A 5,830-nucleotide genomic window follows, 5' to 3' on the forward strand; every position below is an offset into this window, starting at 1 on the left:
GCAGAGATGGTCTGTGGCGGTAGGTAAGCCAGGAAGCACAGCGCACGGCCGGAAGAACTGTCCCAGCAGGCTCAGTCTTGACGGATCCCCGACTCCATGCGACTGTCTCCTTCGGCTTCCAAGCCACGCCCCCATATATATTTATCTTTATACGGTTCTTCAGCTTCTATCTATGATATGGATCAAATACCAATTCTACCTGATCATATAAGGGTTCACCTACTGCAGAGGTGCCCGGGCATATATATACCATACCTCCCAACTGTCCCGCATCCAGCGGGACAGTCCCTTTTTTTTGGGACTGTACCGCTATCCTACCCGCGGGCCGCAGTGGCCCGCGGTGAAGGGGGGGGAGATGGGGAGAGCACAAACTGCTGCTCTGCTATGCGGGTGTGCAGGAAGAGAACACGCACACGGCATCTGTTCTCATGTGTACGGACTGCCTGAGGGCTGCCCAGTATCTCGGAGAGTGCTGGGTATGCCCCCAAAGTGACGAAAACGTGGGAAGCCGCGAGGCTCCGCCCCATTTTCCATAGGCACCACCCCTTTTGCATTAACTACACCCCCTTTTCGGTCACGCGCGCCTTAGGTGCGCGACTTGTCCCTCCTTGAGATATTCAAATGTTGGGAGGTATGATATACTACAGTATTCTTGCCATTTAATTGAGTGATGTGTTCTATTGCAGTCTTATCAGTATGAGATATTTTAATCAATGCGTCATTGTATTGTTGTGCATGTTTTGTTTTGTTTTAATAAAAAATATTGAATCCTCGTTAAGCACTCTTTGGATGACTACTTTAGAGTAATTACTCACTAGATTAGTACTTCACATTTGTATAATTCTCTGTAAAGAAATGCGGATAACACAAGTGTGTGTGCACTATATAAATCACTGGTAATAAATAAATGACAACCCATTGTAAAGCCGAAAAATCGGGACTCGCATGCGGAAACACACTGAGTCCGCATAAACTGCGGAATCAATGTTTTTTTTCCCCGCGCATGAGCTTGACTTGGTGTTTTTTCTGCAGACAGTCCAACTGCCTGGACCTCCACGTGAGGTAATCCCTGCTAATTGAATAGCTCCGGCGTGGCACTTAGCCTCGGGGTTTGAATACCCATCTATATGTAACTCTCTCTCATATGTATAATGGGTGCAGGGTCACTGGGACCAGGGGAACCCCTCACCGCACACCCTGCACCTAAAATATACTGTTCTTGCCCCGGCATGCACGTCTCTTCCTCCACCGCTCCATCTTCTCAGGGACATCTTTGGGTACTGGTGCTGTGCAGTGAAAGCAAAGACTCTAGAACTGTGCCAGAGCCTTTGCTTTTAGTGCGCATTCTCCATCTTCCCGAATATCACTGAGAAGATGGCACCATGGAGGAAGAGATCAGCTTGCCGGTTCTGAGCAAGATAAGATGCGGGGATGGGGGAGCCAATACTGAAAGGATGGGGTCCGCTGTACATGGTCCCCCACAGGCCCGCTGGTATGTGTATACATCTCTATATATAACGCTGCCTGTATGTGTGTGTATGTCTCAATATTTAACCCTGCCTGTATGTGTGTATATCTCTATATGTAACCCTGCCTGTATGTGTGTATATATCTATATGTAACCCTGCCTGTATGTGTGTATATGTCTCTGTATGTAACCCTGCCTGTGTGTATTTCTCTATAAGTAACCATTATGTGAATCTATACGTTACCCTGCCTGTATGTATGTGTATATCTCTATATGTAACCCAGCCTTTATGTGTGTATATCTCTATATGTAACCATTCTGTGTCTCTATATGTTACCCTGTCTGTAAGTGTCTCTATATGTAACCCTTCCTGTGTGTGTATAACCATTCTGTGTGTCTCTATATGTAACTCTTACAAAGATAGGCGATGCGCTCCAAAAACCAATTGTGAGGGTATAAATGGGAGCAGCTTACTGTCAGGTTCACCACTCAACCTGGAAATAGACAGTATAAAGGACAAACGTATAATGTTTGCAACAGCAAGCGCTCAATCCTAAAGAGTAAATTAATCTGCCTGGTAACAGGTGTGGGTTGAAGCCCAAAACTAATTGGTGGAGAAATTAGTGTGTGAACTGGACACTGCACACGGTGTCACAATGTACAGCCTAACATGCACCATAGAATCAGGCATATATATATATCACAAATGTAATTTATTCTACATAAATGGTAGATATAACACACAATAAAAATGGATATTAAATGACACACTCGGGAAGGGAAGGGTGGACAAATAAGGACAACTGATAGATGGGAGAGATGTAAGTATGCTTAAACAGCAAGGGTAAAAATGCATATAAAATCAATAAGAGTTCCAAAAAATTATAAAAATTTAAGTATTAAATGTGCAGATGATTGGACACAGGATCCAAAAGTTTTTAGTTAGGGTTATATGTAGCTGTGTATAGATGAAATAAACCCAAGCTTAGGAGTATATATTGTATTGTCATATTCAATTGGACGAGAGGTTTAGCAAGGTAAAAAAAATTTTTGAATTACTGCGGGTATGTGTGCTCCCGATATCAGCGGTATCCAATTTAAAAAAAAAAGAGCTGAAAACTCTGCGGCGCATTAAAAAAAAAAAAAATTATACTTACGTGTCTGGGGGTCTCTGGTGGTCTTTGAGGCTTCCGGTGTCCTCCCCTCCATCTTGTCACTGGGAGGGGGCTGCTGGGAGTCCCGAAGGTTGCAGAGAGGCTCCAAGGGATGGTGGTAAGAGCAAGGACTGCTGGGAGATGTAGTTCTCCCAGTACAGGGAGGAGGCACATACACACGGAGGTCACACACACACCGGGGGTTACTCACACACACTCACAAACACTCACACACACTGACATACTCATCCTTTTGCAGGAGTCCGGGTCATGATGCTGGAGGAAGAAGACTCTGCTTCTGAAGGTGAGTAATTAAGGACTACTTAAGCTAATTGGAAACTTCCAGTTGCTTAATTAGTCCTCAAGGGGGGGTGCCGCCAGAGCAAGTCCCGCTGATTTTTTCTAAAATGAATGATTTTAGGAAAAATCAGACTTGCTCTGTAGGAGCGCAAAAAAACCTCCCGGCGCTGAAAACAGCAAAAAACCCGTACCTAACTGATAGCAAAAAACCCGTACCTAACTGATAGCAAAAATCCCGTACCTAACTGATAGCAAAATCCCGTACCAAACTGATAGCAAAAATCCCGCACCTGCAGGAAAAACCACGCAGGTGCAGGATTTTTGCTATTCTCGCAGGTGCAGGATTTTTGCTATTCTCGCAGGTGCAGGATTTTTGCTATTCTCGCACCTAATTGAATATGCCCCTATGACTTCATCCCATTAAACATAGGCTTACATGTCCTGTGTTACAGCTATAGTTTGCTTTATATATATTTTTCACATGCTACTATAAATGTCACAAGTACTATTTGGTGGTCAAGCCCATGTACTGGCAGGATAATGTCTTCATTATGCCCAAGAGATGAGGCCAACTTATAGCAAGTGTCTCAGTGACTGTATGTCAGTAACTACACTGCAGTTAGGCGTTTACAGGCTGAATTGTTAACTATCAAAAATGCAGGGGAAATACACCTGTCAGGGAAAACCAGATGGGCCTTAAAGTCTAAACTACGGTAAGCACTGTAGCTTGTACCTGTGGTACACCAGTGTCAGAATAAACCCTGGCTAAGCTATGCCAGAGACAAGTAACATATGCATGGTACACGGCACCTGGCATCCACCTTTGTGGAAACACGGCCTGGGATCTTCTTCAGGATTTCCACTCCATACAATACAAACAGCTTGTCCATGATATTGTTCCTCTTCAGACCTAAAGGACCAAATGAGGTTTCTTACGCAAGGTTAGAATTGGTTGTAGAATTTTAAAAGCTTTGCAATTTGATTTTCAAAATATAATGCCAGGCGTGTTCTGTATTTAATATTGACCCTTTTAATCCAGCAGATAAAACCGCCAAAGATGTAGCAGCTTTAAAAAGCGCCTCTCAGCTTACTCCAAAGGAAACATGGTGCGCCATTGTTACATGTGACAAGTAGTAAGAAATGACTGCAGATCATTCAGCTGCCAGTGACTATGTGCCACGTGGCATCTCCCACATGTAACAAGTAGTAAGAAATGACTGCAGATCATTCAGCTGCCAGTGACTATGTGCCACGTGGCATCTCCCACATGCAGAACATTGCAGAACTGGGGTACAATAGGGGTAAATGTACTAAGCAGCTCTTCTCAAAGATGCCGCTAGATATAAAAGAGCATTAATATTAAATACAAAGCCAGGTATGTTCTGTATTTAATATTAATAATAATAATAATTTTATTTATATAGCGCTTTTCTCCTAAAGGACTCAAAGTGCTTTACATTTAAAGTACAAAATACAAAATAAGCTTAAACAAGGGGACATTAGTGAAATGCTTGGGTGAATAGGTGAATATTGACACTTTTAATCCAGCAGATGAGACCGCCAAAGACGTAGCAGCTTTGAAAAGCTCCTCTCAGCTTACCCCAAAAGAAACATTGCTGTCTATCAATGTGAATTTTGGTTATCTAATTAGAATTATTGAGAAGCAAGACCTATGTACTATGTAACAATTGCAGGATCTAGGTGAGCAGCTGTAAGTATACAAGTACCATGGAAATTGCAGGGCAGTAACTAGGGGTATGCGAGCGGTGCTGTTGCACAGAATGCTCTGTGAGCGGCACCGTCACTGCCCCGCGGCCCTTCTTCTAGCTAGCAGGGTGCCAGGATCGCTGCTGCAGTGCCACCCTGAGTGTCTATTAGACGCTATAGACAGACACCATACAGTCTATACAGCTGATGGGATCGTCCTCAGGACACTCTGGTAAGTGCTGCACTTACCGGTGATGGCGGCTCCGCTTCCTATGTATGATGTATTGATGTCATTCGTGTAACATCACAGCGGGGCGGGCACAGGGCGCAGTTGAGCACTGTTACATCACCGGTAATTGTACAATCTTACATGAGAAAGCAATAACAATTTGGTAGGAGATATATTTGGGGATACAATTGCTGGAGATGTGCCTCTGGGCCAGGAGAGTCTTAAGAGAGGAGGAGGCCCGCGTGCATTCCCCGTCCGGGACCCCTTCATTTCTCCCCAGCAGTCGGCTGAAGCAGCTGGCCAGCCACCGCAGCATCAGTAGACTCTGGGCACTAGAGTGCCCCCAGAGTCTACTACGCATGCGCCGATGGCCGGGGGAAATGGTGCAGCCATCGATTTCCCAGCGATTTCCTCACTGTGCATGCGCAAAACACCAGAAAAAAGGTCGCGGTGAGACACCTGACGCGGGACCACACTCTGCACCCATTATAGATACGCCCCTAAACTGGGCATTGCTGTGATGCCTGGATAAGCAAGTTTTCCTGCCTCTATGGGGTGCGAGGCAAAGCTTGCAATGGCGTAACTAGGGGGGTCGAAAAGGGCTCGTGCCCTGGACGCCATCAGACTGGCATGGAGGACGCCACTGGTCGCCGTCCAGTACACAGTGCACTACACAGTAGCAAAACACCACCACCGGCTAGTACCCGACGGCAGTGTGTTTGTTTTGGCAGCCAATGAGAGTCAGACAGACAGACTCTCATCGGCTGGTGCAGGAGCCGGGCTGGAGCACACTCGTGAGCATTTTGGCCAAATACCGATAAAAGGTCCAAAAACATCAAGAAACACTCGGCTTCGATTATTGAATCAGTCAGGCTTGTCAGAAGATGTCGGCCTAAAGGTCCCGATATCGTGCAGTATCTGGGCATTCTCAATAATCTGTCCATATTTTCTACAAATTTTACCTGATTACCT

The sequence above is a fragment of the Taudactylus pleione genome, unplaced genomic scaffold (assembly GCF_031769625.1).
Source record: "Taudactylus pleione unplaced genomic scaffold, aTauple2 ptg000476l, whole genome shotgun sequence".
Classification (NCBI taxonomy): Eukaryota; Metazoa; Chordata; class Amphibia; order Anura; family Myobatrachidae; genus Taudactylus; species Taudactylus pleione.